Genomic DNA, 19679 nt, shown 5'->3' with positions numbered 1-19679 from the left:
GGGATTCACACAAATACATTCAAATTTGTTTATATGTAGGTCCGTCTCTGTGGTGTAGTGGTTAGTGTGATTAGCTGGTACCCGCGGAGGCCCGGGTTCGATTCCAGGCTCTGGCACGAAATTTTAAAAGTGGTACGAGGGTTGGAACGGGGTCCACTCAGTTTTGGGAGGTCAACTGAGTAGAGGTGGGTTCGATTCCCATCTCAGCCATCCTCAAAGTGGTTATCTATGGTTTCCCACTTCTCCTCCAGGCAATTGCCGGGTGTTACCTAACTTAAGGCCACGGCCGCTTCCTTCCCTCTTCCTTGTCTATCCCTTCCAATCCTGCCATCACCCGCAAGGCCCCTGTTCAGCATGGCCTGGGGAGGTACTGGCCATTCTGCCCAGTTGTATCCCCAGACCCAGAATCTGAAGCTCCAGGACACTGCCCTTGTGGCGGTAGAAGTGCCGAGGTTACGGATAAGGGAGGTGGAGGAAAGTACATTATTTACAAATATGTTGCGATATCCAGAGTTCTATAGTTTCTAATGCAACAAGTATTTTGCGCATAACTTTACTTCTAATTCACATTCACTCGCATTCCGTGCTGTAGTGTTGCGGAGTTTTCTGAACCCTCTTCTGAATTTCTTTACCTTTGTTATTAAAACCAATTTCTATGTAAGAAATTCTGGAGCATCTTTTATATATTTGTAATAAGTCTGCTTTTTTTAAATACTGAAATTCTGAATCAAGAATTGTCAAGAATTCACTGAAATTCTGAAAGCTGTTCTCTTGCAAGAGGTGGACTTGTATTGCAGCATTTCTCAAATGCTAGACAGTTTATTTCAACACCTTCGTTATTGGTGATAGCTTGCGTTCTTTCAATTTTTCATTCGAAATTCTTATTATTTTCTTCAGAACGCACTTGAGTCCGAGTGGAGACAAACCACCATCTACCGAGCTCGACAGCTGCGACCAGTATCAAGTATTCAGGAGATAGTTGGCAACCCTGAAGATGGTTTTCCGTGGTTTCCCATATTCACACCAGGCAATTGCTGGGGCTGTACCTTAATTGAGGCTATGGCCGCTTCCTTCCCACTCCTGGGCCTTTCCTGTCCCATCGTCGCCATAAGACCTATCTGTGTCGGTGCGACGTAAAGCAGCTTACGAAAAAAAACCCACTATCTCACCTTACACCTGTATTTCCTCTAGTTTATTATTATCATTAATGATGTCGCAGCTCAGAGCCTTCGTGGCTCGGGCGGCAGCGCGCCAGCCTCTTACCGCTGGGTCCGTGGTTCAAATTGCGGTCACTCCATGAGAGATTTGTACTGGGTACTCCGGTTTTCCCTGTCATATTACATTCGAGCAGCACTCTCCAATATCATTTCATTTCATCTGTTATTCATTAACCATTGCCCCAGAGGAGTGCGAGAGGCAGGTAGGGGCTTCATTAATTCCATTCGTGACCAGGTCGAATTACTGGAAACAGGCTGTGGATTTTCATTTGATGGCGCATCTCGAACGTTTACACGGCACAACAGATGTGCTGAAAAAGTCGTCAAATATACACTATTTTCATGCTATTATTTATTTATTTATTTATTGATGTCTTTATTTGTGGCGAAGTTAGGGCTCTTGGCCCTCTCTTACACTTAACCACATTATGCGGCTTAATACTGAATCCAAACTTCATATTCAAACTTAACACAGTGTATATAATGTAATAGTAATATAACTTAATATAGTCTAAAACTAAACGATTACATCCTAAGTCTAAAATTAGAAGAATAAATTCAATATTAACTACTCTAGGTGGAAATCATAAAATATAACAGTAATTTATGTAAACTTTTGGGAACTATTTACTCCAGACATTCACTCACACATTCACACATAACTACATGATATAACCTACGTATTCAAGAGGAAATCTTTAGACTGTCTTTTGAAGGTAATTAATGAGGAACAATTTCTAATTTCAGGGGGTAAAGCATTCCATATTCTAGCGCCCGACACAAGGAAAGAATTACTGAGGCAGATGTATGATGTGGAGGTATTGCAATTGTTGACCCAGATCGCGTGTCACGGTCATGAAAGGAGGATAGAAAACGGAAATTACTGGAGAGATATTCAGGTATATTTTCAGTCAAGAGTCGATAGATAAGGGTTGATACATGGTGATTCCTCTGCTTCTCTACTTTTAACCAAGAAAGTCGTGCATAAAAAGGGGGTACATGCGAGGCAAAATTCAATGAAAAAATAAATCTAATGCAGGAGTTTAAAACTCTCTGCAATTTCCTATTTTGTTCACTGGTAGCATCCAGCAACACATCACAATACTTAAAAATTGGAAGTATCAATGTTTGAACCAGTTTTATTTTTAAGTTGAGAGGTAATACGGTCTGGTGAATCTTAAGGGGATGAAGTGATGAGTGAACTTTCCTGCATACGTTAGTGACATGCTCATCCCAGTTTAAGGTTTCATTTATAGTGACTCCAAGGCTTTTTACTGATTTACAGAATGGGATAGCAACGCCATTTAGTTGAATAACTGGAATTTGTAGACTGTGTAGATGGGCAAGCAGTTTTCTCTGCCCTAGTATGATAGCTTGTGTTTTCGTTGGGTTGATGGAGAGAGAATTCTCAGCTGCATAACAGCTGATCTGCTCTAAGTTTCGGTTCATATTTTCAATAGCTGCATTTATGTCATTCATTTTTGTGTGGCAGTAAATTTGAAGGTCGTCGGCATAGAGATGGTAGTTGCAGTTTTTCAGCTTAGAAGAGATGTCATTCAAATATAAAATAAATAACAGGGGGCCGAGTATAGAACCTTGTGACACACCATTAACTTTGTACTTCCACCCCGTTCTCTTATCATTCATGACAACACTCTGTCGTCGGTTATGGAGGTAGGAAGCGAACAATTTGAGAGCAGCGTGGCTAAGATGGAAGGAATGCAATTTCGCTATTAATATGTCCGTACTGATAGTGTCAAAAGCACTGCTGAAGTCTGGGAGAATGAGCACGGTCACTTTGCGTTCGTCCATTGCTTTTCTTTCGTCATCCGTAACTTTTAGAAGAGCAGTAGATGTACTATGTCCTTTTTTAAATCCAGATTGCATGTGATCAAGTAACGAATGATGCATCAAATATTGGAGCAGTTGTTCATGCATGAGTTTTTCTAAGACTTTCGAAAGTGAAGAAAGTATACAGACAGGTCGATAGTCAGATGGAGAATTTGCTAGAGATTTTTTTTGGTACTGGGAAAATTAAGGCATCCTTCCAAACAGTTCGGAAGTAGCCTTCCGAAAGACATGAGTTACATATGTGGGTTAAAATTGGCAGTACTACATCTATCAAGGTAACGACGAAGGATATCGGGATGTCGTCCACTCAGATTGCTTGTGATTTGATTGATGTTAGTTTTCTTCTTACATCGTTTTCATTTACTTTACGAAATTTGAACAAAGGCCGCTGTGGTAATGGAGTAGTTTGAAGAGAATTTATTGTTGTTTGTATAATATGAGGGTGGGTATTAACTATTTCTCTAGTAAAGTGGGTATTTAATTCATCTGGATTAAACACTTGTATGAAATACACACATGAATAACGGCTCATTTGCTTTGCAGCAGCGTGCTGTAGCTACCAGGATGTTCCACATTTCCAGTTCGCGCTTCACAAAGACGCAACCTACGTATTTGTAACTTCTTCATTGATTCTGGTGTCCGGCTCCATGGCTAAATGATTAGCGTGCTGGCCTTTGGTCACTGCGGTCCCGGGTCCCATTCCCAGCAGGGTCGGGAATTTTAACCATAAAGCACGGGATCTGGGTGTGTGTGTCGTCTTCATCATCATTTCATCCTCATCACGACACGCACGTCACCCCGGGGTGTCAATTCAAAAGACTTGCACCTGACGAGCCGAACTTGTCTTCGGACTCTCCCGGGACTAAAAACCATACGCCATTTCATTTCATTTCATTGATTCTGGTATTTTTTTTTTTTTGTAAGTGCCAGTTGCCTTTCAACCATTTCATTGGCGAAACACGACATTAATTACTTTATATTTTCTAGAAGACTGCCTGTAAATACATACTGAAAGTGAAAAACATGCACAATAAATTCAAAATTTGAAATGCATTCACTAATCACAAATATATCCACACTTAAACTTCATAATTCATCCAATTTCACCTTGAAACGCACTTGCAGGTAAACACACCCGATGTCCAGCGCAAGAACACACCTGCAGTTATGGATTAGAATGAAATAAATGATCAATTAAGAACAGCAGCAAGAAGTAAAGGTAATTTCAATTTTTTTAAAAGAATCCTACAACACCAGCCTTTCACTATAATAGAGTTTTGAAAACTGAAACGATAAAATCTCACAAATTCAAAATAATTGCAGAACACTTACCTCGCGAAAGCTGGACCTGTTTTCCACTCGTCAGGGGTAGGAAACGTGCAGCTTTCGACCCTCCAAAGTTCATACCGCTTTTCTTCAACATTTACGGCGTTCTGAAGTCAGCATGGAAACTAACCTTGTGTGTGTCTGCAAAGCCATTCTGGAGAATGATTTGAATTTGGAAGGATGCTTATTTCATCAAGCAACAGCTAGCTTAGAATTATGTATTTCATGGTTTCTTCTTCTAGCGAGCACGTTGTCTACGAGGTTGCTATGACCTTCCCTCCATATTACATCCACTGTAATTTGTGTGTCACTTCGTACACTTCCCTCAAAAACTATCCTAAGATATGTCCTATTACTCTATCTGCAAAAATTTAGCCAAAGCGTTCTCCTCACACCTACAGCATTCTTCTGTAACACCACATTTCTAAAACATCTATGCTCTGAGATAGTAGGTTCCGAACATAATTTCCATTCAGTACCACGCTGCAGACGAAGGTTTTCAAGGACATTTGAAGTGAGCCTTCCTTACTTGTGCTAGCCATCGTAGCAATCCTTAAGACTGCACTCAGGAGGTACGAACCCCATTGCGGCATCCCCAAAGATAATTTCCCGTGCTTTCCCCATTTTCACATCAGGCAAATCATGGGGCTGTACCTGAATGAAGGCCTGTACCAGTGCAAAGTAAAATGATTATCAAGAACACATGTAGCCTAGCTGTGCCTCAATCAGAATCTATTAGTGTTTCTCTCACTGGGTATGGAATCTTGTCTCACGTTTCGTGTTTTTTAATGTGTGACTTACCTTACAAGCAACCATTCTGGTGGAGGCAGATAAAACATTAATTATTTTTATTTCATCGCGTTTAGAATATCAACATATGTATTCGTAGAATAGTTGGCCACTTCGGGAAATAGATGAACTAATACTTAAAACTAAGACCTTTCGTTAATTGTAACTTGTTACCTCAATTTATGTTCCGTTGTGTTCGTAAGACATCTGCAGGAAGAGGAGTAGTCTCTGAACACCATCTGCATAACGTCACATATCAAATTCTTGAATGAGAGAGTCTTGCCATGCTGGTCCTGAAGTCGCGGCAAGAGGAGAGCAATGTTTGTTATTTCGCTGCTGCCAAGTGTTCAAAATCAACGTTATGTCGGCAGTTCGTCCTTCTTCTATATACGTGTTTGATATTTTGTGTGTCGTTGTGCACACCATAAGAAAGTAAAGACAAATTTGGAGCAGATGAATGTGTATAGATAAATAACTTCTCTGCTATTTAAGAAGCCCCTAGAGTTTTGGTTTTACATAATGTAATTGTGGCAAGTTGTAAAAAAATATAGGGAATATGTATTTTTAGTGAAGTGAAATCTGCCCCCTGATAATGCCACATTCTGGTGCTGGTAATCAAGTTTTATCTCTACAATAAACAGTCTTGTTACAACCCTTGCTTGTAATGTCCCATCACACGAACTGATCTCACACGCCATTGTTAGACTAGCAGCCCAGTACAAAAGGTGACCTTTACTCTGTCAAAAGTCGCAACCTTTACAGAACTGAAGACAAATGGTGACGTATTCATTGTTTGAGAAGGTTCAGCGAACAGCTTCTTATTTTCTATAAATACAAGTTTGACTTAGATCTTTAATCGTCTGGTTGTCATGACAGTTTTCGAACCCATTCCAAGGATAACAGAAACAAAAGACAACCCCAATGACCGAGCTCCATAGCTGCTGTCGCTTAAGTGCTGCCGGTATCCAGTAATCGGGAGATAGTGAGTTCGAACCACACTGTCGGTAGCCCTGAAGATGGTTTTCCGTGGTTTCCCATTTTCACACCAGGCAAATGTTGGGGCTGTACCTTAATTAAGGCCACGGCTGCTTTCTTCCCATTCCTAGGCCTTTCCTATCCCATCGTCGCTATGAGACGTATCTGTGTCGGTGCGCATAAAGCTAATAGCCAAGCCGTGTATGATATTTTTCCATTGTTCTCTGCCGTGGTATTTTAATTGTAATCTCTCATTTTTAAAAATAAAAGACAGTGTATATACTTATTAGTTACGGAGTAATACGTGTCCTGTGTCACCAGCTACTACTAAACGTTTTCATTCCTCCCCTGAAGGGGGAGGCGGGCCTCCTAGACGGTTACGCCATCTCTCAGCCCGGTAGATTTGTTATGGTGAAGGAGATGTGCGGAGAAGGGGAGGGGGTAGGCGGCCGTGGCGTATACTACGAACTGTCCCGGCATTCGCCTTAGTGCAGGAGAATGGAAAACCACGGAAAACCATTCTCAGGACAGCCGACGGGCGAGGCTAGGCGAGAAATGCAGCACTGTGCCCCAGGCCCGTCTCCCGAATGCAGAGGCGTAGAGCCACGGTAGAGCCGTGACCACCTCTCCTCTGCTCGGTAGGCCGGTCAGAGTACAGAGCATATGGGACAACAACCCACTCTGCATCTACCGACAAAGACCAGCTGATAGGTATTGTGGAGCTACCAAATTCTAGCGCTGCCTGAACTCGATGGGTCATCACACTTGGTTCTTATATTCGTCATGGTAGCACGCCCGGCTGTGGATGCACCTTACCTTAGGGATGGGCTGCGAAGAGTCGAGACTGCTACCTCTGGAACCGATACTCTCGACTCCACTGATGCAGTAACGCCATCTCTCAACTGTTGTCGGAACTGCTTGGAATTATAGTTCCACGTTCCTCCCTTGGCAACTCGTGATACGATGAATACAAGATGATTATTAGCCAGCAAACATTAAATACTGTTTCGGGATTTTATTATCGTTAGTTTTAATGTTGTAGGTCTATTTTGGCGACGATGGTGATAATTGTAGTGGTAATAATAATCTAACGGTATACGTTTACATAATCGCAAATATTGACATCATGCAGGTCAGTTCCGCGGTGTAGGGGTTAACGCGTGCCCCTATCACACGGCGGTCCGGGTTCGATTCTCGGCTGGGTTAAGATTTTTTATTGCAAATGATTAATACCCCTGGCCTAGGGCATAAAACAGGAAAAAGAAGCGAGTGCTTAGAGTATGATTTTACAAAAAATATTTTACCAAACATTGTGTGTCATAATAGCCGCCTCCGCAGTCTAGGGAGGCCCCGGGATCGATTCAGGCCAGGTTAGGGACTTTACCCGTATCTCAGGTTTCGTGATCACGTTGAGGTAGAGACCGGGTCTAGAAAGCCAAGAATAACGGTCGAGAGGATTCATAATTCAGGGCTACAGCCCCAGTATTTGCCTGGTGTGAAAAGCTGAAACCGCGGAAAAACCATTTTCAGGGCTCCCGACAGTGGGGTTCGAACCCACTATCTCCCGAATATTGGTTACTGGCCTCACTTAAGCGACTGCAGCTATCGACCACGGCCATGGAATTTTATACCTGACTCCCTTGCCGATTATTTGGTGCTGAAATGAAACAAGTCTGTATGGTATAAACAAGCCATGTTTGTCTGTATGGTATAAACAAGCCACATTTGTCTGTATGGTATAAACAAGCCACGTTTGTCTGTATGGTATAAACAAGCCATGTTTGTCTGTATGGTATAATCAAGCCATGTTTGTCTGTATGGTATAAACAAGCCATGTTTGTCTGTATGGTATAAACAAGCCATGTTTGTCTGTATGGTATAAACAAGCTACGTTTGTCTGCATGGTATAAACAAGCCATGTTTGTCTGCATGGTATAAACAAGCCATGTTTGTCTGTATGGTATAAACAAGCCATGTTTGTCTGTATGGTATAAACAAGCCATGTTTGTCTGTATGGTATAAACAAGCTACGTTTGTCTGCATGGTATAAACAAGCCATGTTTGTCTGTATGGTATAAACAAGCCATGTTTGTCTGTATGGTATAAACAAGCTACGTTTGTCTGCATGGTATAAACAAGCCATGTTTGTCTGTATGGTATAAACAAGCCATGTTTGTCTGTATGGTATAAACAAGCCACATTTGTCTGCATGGTATAAACAAGCCATGTTTGTCTGTATGGTATAAACAAGCCACGTTTGTCTGTATGGTATAAACAAGCCATGTTTGTCTGTATGGTATAAACAAGCCATGTTTGTCTGTATGGTATAAACAAGCCACGTTTGTCTGTATGGTATAAACAAGCTACGTTTGTCTGTGTGGTATAAACATGCCTTGTTTGTCTGTATGGTATAAACAAGCCACGTTTGTCTGTATGGTATAAACAAGCCACGTTTGTCTGTATGGTATAAACAAGCCATGTTTGTCTGTATGGTATAAACAAGCCATGTTTGTCTGTATGGTATAATCAAGCCATGTTTGTCTGTATGGTATAAACCAGCCATTCCTTCAGTGTGGTATAAACAAGCGTTTGGTTTCTGTATTATAAACATGCCTTTGTTGTCTGTATGGTATAAACAGGCCATTTCTTCAGTGTGGTATAGACAAGCGTTGTGTTTCTGTATTATAAACATGCCTTGTTTGTCTGTATGGTATAAACAAGCCACGTTTGTCTGTATGGTATAAACAAGCCACGTTTGTCTGTATGGTATAAAATAGCAATGTTTGTCTGTATGGTAAAAACAAGCCACGTTTGTCTGTATGGTATAAACAAGCTACGTTTGTCTGTGTGGTATAAACAAGCCATGTTTGTCTGTATGGTATAAGCAAGCCATGTTTTTCTGTGTGGTATAAACAAGCTACGTTTGTCTGTGTGGTATAAACATGCCTTGTTTGTCTGTATGGTATAAACAAGCCACGTTTGTCTGTATGGTATAAACATGCCTTGTTTGTTGGTATGGTATAAACAAGCCACGTTTGTCTGTATGGTATAAACAAGCCATGTTTGTCTGTATGGTATAAACAAGCCACGTTTGTCTGTATGGTATAAACATGCCTTGTTTGTTGGTATGGTATAAACAAGCCACGTTTGTCTGTATGGTATAAACAAGCCATGTTTGTCTGTGTAGTATAAACAAGCCATGTTTGTCTGTGTAGTATAAACAAGCCACGTTTGTCTGTATGGTATAAACAAGCCACGTTTGTCTGTATGGTATAAACAAGCCATGTTTGTCTGTATGGTATAAACAAGCCACGTTTGTCTGTATGGTATAAACAAGCCACGTTTGTCTGTATGGTATAAACAAGCCATGTTTGTCTGTATGGTATAAACAAGCCACGTTTGTCTGTATGGTATAAACAAGCTACGTTTGTCTGTGTGGTATAAACATGCCTTGTTTGTCTGTATGGTATAAACAAGCCACGTTTGTCTGTGTGGTATACACAAGCCACGTTTGTCTGTGTGGTATAAACATGCCTTGTTTGTCTGTATGGTATAAACAAGCCACGTTTGTCTGTGTGGTATAAACATGCCTTGTTTGTCTGTATGGTATAAACAAGCCACGTTTGTCTGTATGGTATAAACAAGCCACGTTTGTCTGTATGGTATAAACAAGCCACGTTTGTCTGTGTGGTATACACAAGCCACGTTTGTCTGTATGGTATAAACAAGCCACGTTTGTCTGTATGGTATAAACAAGCCATGTTTGTCTGTATGGTATAAACAAGCCACGTTTTTCTGTATGGTATAAACAAGCCACGTTTGTCTGTGTGGTATAAACATGCCTTGTTTGTCTGTATGGTATAAACAAGCCACGTTTGTCTGTGTGGTATAAACAAGCCACGTTTGTCTGTATGGTATAAACAAGCCATGTTTGTCTGTATGGTATAAACAAGCCACGTTTGTCTGCATGGTATAAACAAGCCACGTTTGTCTGTATGGTATAAACAAGCCATGTTTGTCTGTATGGTATAAACAAGCCACGTTTGTCTGTATGGTATAAACAAGCCATGTTTGTCTGTATGGTATAAACAAGCCACGTTTGTCTGTGTGGTATAAACAAGCCACGTTTGTCTGTGTGGTATAAACAAGCCACGTTTGTCTGTATGGTATAAACAAGCCACGTTTGTCTGCATGGTATAAGCAAGCCATGTTTGTCTGTATGGTATAAACAAGCCACGTTTGTCTGTATGGTATAAACAAGCCACGTTTGTCTGTGTGGTATAAACAAGCCACGTTTGTCTGTATGGTATAAACAAGCCACGTTTGTCTGCATGGTATAAGCAAGCCATGTTTGTCTGTATGGTATAAACAAGCCACGTTTGTCTGTATGGTATAAACAAGCCACGTTTGTCTGTGTGGTATAAACAAGCCACGTTTGTCTGTATGGTATAAACAAGCCACGTTTGTCTGTGTGGTATAAACAAGCCATGTTTGTCTGTATGGTATAGACAAGCCATTTCTTCAGTGTGGTATAAACAAGCCACGTTTGTCTGTGTAGTATATCAAGCCATGTTTGTCTGTGTGGTATAAACAAGCCATGTTTGTCTGTGTGGTATAAACATGCCTTGTTTGTCTGTATGGTATAGACAAGCCATTTCTTCAGTGTGGTATAAACAAGCCACGTTTGTCTGTATGGTATAAACAAGCCATGTTTGTCTGTATGGTATAAACAAGCCATGTTTGTCTGTGTGGTATAAACAAGCGTTGTGTGTCTGTATTATAAACATGCCTTGTTTGTCTGTATGGTATAAACAAGCAATTTCTTCAGTGTGGTATAAACAAGCCATTTTTGTCTGTATGGTATAAACATGCCTTTTTTGTCTGCATGGTATAAACATGCCATGTTTGTCTGTATGGTATAAACAAGCATTGTTTGTCTGCATGGTATAAACAAGCCACGTTTGTCTGTATGGTATAAACATGCCTTGTTTGTTGGTATGGTGTAAACAAGCCATGTTTTTCTGTATGGTATAAACAAGCCATTTCTTCAGTGTGGTATAAACAAGCGTTGTGTTTCTGTATTATAAACATGCCTTTTTTGTCTGCATGGTATAAACATGCCACGTTTGTCTGTATGGTATAAACAAGCCATGTTTGTCTGTGTGGTATAAGGAAGCCATGTTTTTCTGTGTGGTATAAGCAAGCCATGTTTATCTGTATGGTATAAGCAAGCCATGTTTGTCTGTATGGTATAAACAAGCCACGTTTGTCTGTATGGTATAAATAAGCTATTTCTTCAGTGTGGTATAAACAAGCGTTGTGTTTCTGTATTATAAACATGCCTTGTTTTTCTGTATTTTATAAACATGGCTTGTTTGTTGGTATAGTATAAACATGCCTTGTTTGTTGGTATGGTATAAACAAGCCACGTTTTTCTGTGTGGTATAAATAAGCTATTTCTTCAGTGTGGTATAAACAAGCGTTGTGTTTCTGTATTATAAACGTGACTTGTTTGTCTGTATGGTATAAACAAGCCTTGTTTTTCTGTATGGTATAAACAAGCCACGTTTGTCTGTATGGTATAAATAAGCTATTTCTTCAGTGTGGTATAAACAAGCGTTGTGTTTCTGTATTATAAACGTGCCTTGTTTGTCTGTATGGTATAAACAAGCCCTGTTTTTCTGTATGGTATAAACAAGCCACGTTTGTCTGTATGGTATAAATAAGCTATTTCTTCAGTGTGGTGTAAACAAGCGTTGTGTTTCTGTATTATAAACATGCCTTGTTTGTCTGTATGGTATAAACAAGCCATGTTTGTCTGTATGGTATAAACAAGCCATTTTGTCTGTGTGGTATAAAAAGCCATGTTTGTGTTTTTGATTCGTGGTATGGGTTACTATAATCATGTCCTAGTTCGTGAAACATGGGGAACGGCTGGGTGGCCTAGTAAGTGGTCCTGAGAATCGTGGCCCTCCTTGTGTTCAGGCGACTAGGACTATAGAATTCACCGATGGTCCATCACCCGTTAGAGGAGAGATCCTCGCTTGGACTATGTGCAAGTTGGATAGCATTCTGCCTCATGAATTTACCGAGCTCAGAACATTTTAAACAGGCCTCGGACCTATATGAGTGTTGAAGTCCCACTCCCATTTGACAGACGAGGGTCTTCTTTTAAACAACTTGGCGAACGAACTGGAATTTTATTCGGAGCTATAAATATTAATGGGACTTATGGAAGAAAGGAAGTGAACTGGCTGAGTCAGCAAAGAGGATGCATCTGCATATGCTAGGAGTAAGTGATATTCGGGTAAGGGGAAATAACGAGGTGTTAGAAAGAGAAGGGCAGTGTGTGGGCTAGGGCTCTTCATCAGGAATGCCATTGCACGCAACATTGCACGTAAATGAGCGAATGATGTGTGTAGATTTGTCAGTTGGAGGAATCAGGACTAGAATTATCTCCGTGTATTCACCATGTGAGGCTGCAGATGAGGATGAAGTTGACAAGTTTTATGAAGCATTGAGTGACATCGTGGTCAGGGTCAACAGCAAGGAGAGAATAGTGCTAATGGGCGATTTCAAAGCGAGAGTTGGGAATGGAACTGAAGGATACGAAAGGGTGATTGGTAAATGTGGGGAAAATATGGAAGCTAATGGGAATGGGAAGCGTTTGCTGGATTTCTGTGCTAGTATGGATTTAGCTGTTAAAATACATTCTTGAAGCATAAGGCTATTCACCGCTACGCATGGAAGGCTAGTGGTACTAGATCCATAAGAAACTATAGTAGTATAAGTGGATGGTTCGGCCGCCTCCTCCTCCTACGGCCCTCCTCAGCGGCCTCCTCCACCACCGCCACACGTTCTCGGGAGCGGCCTCCTCCTCACGCTGGCTAAGAGCGCTACCCTAACCTCACATCCGCCATCTTGGAGGGGCTTAAGCCAACTTTTATGCATAAGAGAGATAGCCTAACCTTATGGAGGGGCTTAACCTCAGTTATACAGCCGGATGCCCTTCCTGGCGTCTAAGAGCTCGACCCTAACCTCACATGCACTATCTTGGAGGGGATTAACCTAACAAAGAGGGCTAGCCTAACCTCATAGAGGGTCTAACCTGAGTTTTACGGCCGGAAGCCCTTCCCGACGCCTAAGAGAGTGAGCTTAACCTTACATCTGCTATCTTGGAGGGCTTGACCTAACAAAGACAGCAAGCCTAACCTCATGGAAGGGCATAACCTCATTACGGCCGGATGCCCTTCCCGGTGTCAATTGCACAAGTTGGCGGCTATACATTACACCTTATGAGACACCTTAAGGTTGCTTGCGCAAGATGGTGGCTGCAAGATGGCTGCTATACAACGCTCCTTATGAGACGCCCTAAGGGCGTTTGCGCAAGATGGCGGCTGCTTTTATAAGACGGCTTAAGGGTGTTTGGGCAAGATGGCTTGATATTCCCTAAGGATGCTTGCGTAAGATGACTGCTGCTCTTATCAAGAAAGCTAGGTTAGAGGCTAACGTACCGTGCTGTTTCGATTAATTAAATTTGGGGCTTAAATGCAAAATTTTAAATATCTCGAAAACGGTACATCGTAGAGCAAAAGGGACAAAATTTTTCCGCCCAATACGCAGGTTCGCTGTTTCAGGAACATGATAGCATAAGAAAAAGTCGTCTAATGATGAGATCAACGGTTCAGTTCCTACTTAGCTCCTAGCTATCTAATTCTACAAGCTTCTTATGGGACTGCTTAAGGGTGCTTGCACAAGATGGCTGCTGCTTTTATGTGACGCCCTAGGGATGCTTGTGCAAGATGGCGGTCACAATATGGTGGCTATATATAGCTTTTTATGAGACTGCTTAAGGGTGCTTGCACAAGATGACTGCTGCTCTTATGAGACGCCCTAGGGGTGAATGCGCAAGATGGCTGCGACAAGATGACGGCTATACACAGTCTTCATGAAACGGCTTAGGGTTGCCCGCTCAAGATGGCGGTTATACACAGGCTCTTATGAGACGGCCTAGGTGTGCTCGCTCAAGGTGGCGGATATACACAGGCTCTTATGAAGTAAGCCAGCTTATAGGCTACTGCGCAAGATGGCGGCTGCTGTTATGTAGCATACCACGTGACCGTGACGTCACGACCACGTGCTCTTGTTGGTAAGCAAAGCCACGTGCGTTTTTGACAGCTGTCATCTTGACGGACCCTAACCTCACTTTTAAGGATAATAGAGCATCGCTAACCTAACGGCTGCCATCTTTACGGCGCTAAACCTCAAGGCATGTCGTAGTGCGGAATTTAAAATCCAACAACAGAACATCGTTAACCTCACTGCTGCCTTCCTGACGGGGTTAAACCTCACTAGCTTGGGTATACGCTTTTGCGTTAGTTTACTGTTAATCGCTAAGCTGTTCGCATCATTTACGTTGCCAATTGGGCTTCAGTGAGAATCGATGGTAGAATGAGTTCTTGGTTCAGGGTACTTACAGGGGTTAGACAAGGCTGTAATCTTTCACCTTTGCTGTTCATAGTTTACATGGACCATCTGCTGAAAGATATAAAATGGCAGGAAGGGATTCAGTTAAATAAAAATGTAGTAAGCAGTTTGGCCTATGCTGACGACTCGGTCTTCATGGCAGATTGCGCCGAAAGCTTTGGAACTTGAAAATAGGTGTAATGAGTATGGTATGAAAATTAGCCTCTCGAAGACTAAATTGATGTCAGTAGGTAAGAAATTCAACAGAATTGAATGTCAGATAGGTGATACAAAGCTAGAACAGGTTGATTATTTCAAGTATTTAGGTTGTGTGTTCTCCCAGGATGGTAATATAGTAAGTGAGATTGAATCAAGGTGTAGTAAAGCTAATGCAGTGAGCTCGCAGTTGCGATCAGCAGTATTCTGTAAGAAGAAAGTCAGCTCCCAGACGAAACTATCTTTACATCGGTCTGTTTTCAGACCAACTTTGCTTTACGGGAGCGAAAGCTGGGTGGACTCGGGATATCTTATTCATACGTTAGAAGTAACAGACATGAAAGTAGCAAGAATGATTGCTGGTACAAACAGGTAGGAACAATGGAAGGAGGGTAATCGGACTGAGGAGATAAAGGCTAATTTAGGAATGAACTCGATGGATGAAGCTGTACGCATAAACCGGCTTCGGTGGTGGGGTCATGTGAGGCGAATGGAGGAGGATAGGTTACCTAGGAGAATAATGGACTCTGCTATGGAGGGTAAAAGAAGTAAGGGTAGACCAAGACGACGATGGTTAGACTCTGTTTCTAACGGTTTAAAGATAAGAGGTATGGAACTAAATGAGGCCACAACACTAGTTGCAAATCGAGGATTGTGGTGACGTTTAGTAAATTCACAGAGGCTTGCAGACTGAAGGCTGAAAGGCATAACAGTCTATAATGTATGTATGTATGAATGTATGTATGTATGTATGTATGTATGTATGTATGTATGTATGTATGTATGTATGTATAAAAAAGGCATGTTTGTCTGTGTGGTATAAACGAGCCATATTTTTCTTCATGGTATAAACAAGCCATGTTTTTCTTCATGGTATAAACAAGCCAACTTGTCTGTGTGGTATAAACGAGCCATGTTTTTCTGTGTGGTATAAACAAGCAATTTTGTCTGTATGGTATAAACAAGCCATGTTTTTCTGTATGGTATAAACAAGCAATTTTGTCTGTGTGGTATAAACGAGCCATGTTTTTCTTCATGGTATATACAAGCAATTTTTTCTGTGTGATATAAACAGCCATGTTTTTCTTTGTGGTGTAAACAAGCAATTATGTCTGTGTGGTATAAACAGCCATGTTTTTCTGTGTGGTATAAACAAGCAATTTTGTCTGTGTGGTATAAACAGCCATGTTTTTCTGTGTGGTATAAACAAGCAATTTTGTCTGTGTGGTATAAACAGCCATGTTTTTCTGTATGGTATAAACAAGCAATTTTGTCTGTGTGGTATAAACAGCCATGTTTGTCTGTGTGGTATAAACAAGCAATTTTGTCTGTGTGGTATAAACAAGCCATGTTTTTCTGTATGGTATAAACAGCCATGTTTTTCTTTGTGGTGTAAACAAGCAATTTTGTCTGTGTGGTATAAACAGCAATGTTTTTCTGTGTGGTATAAACAGCCATGTTTTTCTGTGTGGTATAAACAAGCAATTTTGTCTGTGTGGTATAAACAGCCATGTTTGTCTGTATGGTATAAACAAGCCATGTTTTTCTGTATGGTATAAACAAGCAATTTTGTCTGTGTGGTATAAACAAGCCATGTCTTTCTGTATGGTATAAACAAGCCATGTTTTTCTGTATGGTATAAACAAGCAATTTTGTCTGTGTGGTATAAACAGCCATGTTTGTCTGTATGGTATAAACAAGCCATGTTTTTCTGTATGGTATAAACAAGCAGTTTTGTCTGTGTGGTATAAACAAGCAATTTTGTCTGTGTGGTATAAACAAGCCATGTTTTTCTGTGTGGTATAAACAAGCAATTTTGTCTGTGTGGTATAAACAGCCATGTTTGTCTGTGTGGTATAAACAAGCAATTTTGTCTGTGTGGTATAAACAAGCAATTTTGTCTGTGTGGTATAAACAAGCCACGTTTTTCTGTATGGTATAAACAAGCAATTTTGTCTGCGTGGTATAAACAAGCAATTTTGTCTGTGTGGTATAAACAAGCCATGTTTTTCTGTATGGTATAAACAAGCCATGTTTTTCTGTATGGTATAAACAAGCAATTTTGTCTGTGTGGTATAAACAAGCCATGTTTTTCTGTATGGTATAAACAAGCCATGTTTTTCTGTATGGTATAAACAAGCAATTTTGTCTGTGTGGTATAAACAAGCCATGTTTTTCTGTATGGTATAAACAAGCCATGTTTTTCTGTATGGTATAAACAAGCAATTTTGTCTGTGTGGTATAAACAAGCCATGTTTTTCTGTATGGTATAAACAAGCCATGTTTTTCTGTATGGTATAAACAAGCAATTTTGTCTGTGTGGTATAAACAAGCCATGTTTTTCTGTATGGTATAAACAATCCATGTTTTTCTGTATGGTATAAACAAGCAATTTTGTCTGTGTGGTATAAACAGTCATGTTTGTCTGTGTGGTATAAACAAGCCATGTTTTTCTGTATGGTATGGACAAATTTCCCACACCACGCTTGGCGTCACGTCGCTTTCAGCTTTCACTCGGGAATTGATGGGTTTGACTTTCGTTGTGGGCAGCCCTGATTTCCGTTGTTTCCCTTGTGTTGTGGAACGTGACCGAAGTTACAGCGCTTGTGGTTGACCCGAGCAGCCACATATCGGCTGTATGCATGAGTTTTCACCGGTTTTTATGTTAAAGAAATCACGCAATTTTCAAGGGAAATTCATTTTGTGTTTATTCAAAACATTGGGCATCGGCGTGTACACACTTCGCCCATGTTTCAGCTAAACCATGCTAGAAAAACTGCTTCTCTTTTGTGGAAAACCATTCGTCGAGCCATTTTCCAACTTGGTCGAAATTGCTGAAGTGCTGCTCTGTGAGCGCCAGGTCGGGGCAGTACGGCGTGTGCGGATAGCATATCTGATCCGAGCGAGACTTCGCATTGTCGTGTAATAAAATCACTTTTCCATATCCTCTGGCCAATTCGGGCCGTCTTTCAATCAGGGTGATTTAAATTAGTCATTTGTTGGCGATTGCGTCGTCCAATAACGGTTTCGCTGGGTTTCAAGAGTTCATAATACAGAATACCGCTTTGGTCCACCAGAAACAATGCTTGGTCTTCTTGCCCAAGCGATTTGGCCTTGGTGTTGAAGGACCGACTTCGCCAGGTGACAGCCACGATTTTCTCCGTTGCCGGTTTTCAAAATAAAACTATTTTTCGTAACCCGTCACAATTCAGTAGGTGTTGAAATAGCATATCACAGGCGACTTGCCGTTCATTCAAATCGTGTGCGACCGTTTATCGAGTTTATTGATGTTTCGCACCGCCACGTAGCGTGTTCATCTATCAGCAAACGACGACTTTTCATTTGATTAAATAAGGAAAGCAGTCCGGCACAAACGTGGTGACCACTCAACAAACATACAGTGTCAGTGGAAATATCGAACTTATCAGATTTTTATGGGCAGATTCATTATCACTCCTATCGTAATTAACGAGGAATTAGCACAATAATTAGCGCTAAAATGTGTACATATAATGTACGGTATGTCTTCTTTTTTTATGTGTTTACCCACCAGGGTCGGTTTTCCCTGGAAATCAGCGAGGGACCTCACCTCTACCGCCTCAAGGGCACTGTCCTCGAGCTTCAGACTCTGGGTCTGGGATACAACTGTGGAGGATGACCAGGCGATCTCAGCTGCTATGCTGAACAGGGGCCTTGCGGGGGGATGGAAGATTGGAAGAGATAGACAAGGAAGACGGGAGGAAGCAGCCGTCACCTTAAGTTAGGAGCCATCCCGGCACATGCCTGGAGGAGAAGTAGGAAACCACGGAAAACCACTTCCAGGATGGGTGAGGTGGGAATCGAACCCCTTTCTACTCAGTTGATCTCCCGAGGCTGAGTAGACCCCGTTCCAGCGCTCGAACCACTTTTCAAATTTCGTGGCAGGGCCGTGGCAGCTAATCACATTAACCACAGAGGCGGATGTGTAGGCAATGTCTGGTGAGAGGAAGCTAAGTTGTGGGCACATTGAAGATGGAGATGTGTTTACCGTTCACATAACAGTAGTATAATAGAGGCATTCGGCCGCCACCTCCACCTCGGGCTCTCGGGAGAGGCCACCACCTCCCGCGGGAAATTTGAATTTTGGCGCGAGATTTGAATTTGTAAACAAAGCCACGTGCTTTTTGACAGCTGTCACCGACAACAACGCATCGCTAACCTCACTGCTGCCATCTTGACGGGCCTAAACCTCAGTGGTACCAACTTAACCTTACTAGCGCGAGATTTGAATTTGTAAACAAATCCACGTGTTTTTTGACAGCTGTCATCCGCCATCTTTAATCCATAGAGCACAGTGCTGCCCTCTTTAGCTACTTACCTTTGAAATGTGGTGGCGGATAATTTGAAAAATGCTTTTTGACAGCAGCCATCTTTAATCCAGAGACCACCGTGCTGCCCTCTTTAGCTAGACACCTTTGAAATGTGGTGGCAGGCAATTCCACGTGACAGCAGCCATCTTTAATCAAGAGAGCACCGTGCTGCCCTCTATGTGGTGGCGGCAAATTCCACGTGCTCTTGTGTGGAAACAAACTCACGTGCTTTTTTTCTGATAGCTGCCATCCGCCATCTTGCATCACAAACCTCAGTGCTGCACTCTTGAGCTAGATACCTTTGAAATGTGGTGGCGGCAATTTGAAAAATTGTATGTGCTCTTGTTTGGAAACAAAGCCACGTGCTTTTTTGACAGCTGTCATCCGCCATCTTTAATCAATAGAGCACTGTGCTGCTATCATGCGGGCAATTTCGTCAGCTGTCAACCGCCATCTTTAATCTACAGAGCACCGTGCTACCCTCTTTATG

Source organism: Anabrus simplex, chromosome 11 (assembly GCF_040414725.1).
Source record: "Anabrus simplex isolate iqAnaSimp1 chromosome 11, ASM4041472v1, whole genome shotgun sequence".
In the NCBI taxonomy this organism is placed as follows: Eukaryota; Metazoa; Arthropoda; class Insecta; order Orthoptera; family Tettigoniidae; genus Anabrus; species Anabrus simplex.
Note: the sequence above shows the minus strand (reverse complement) of the source record.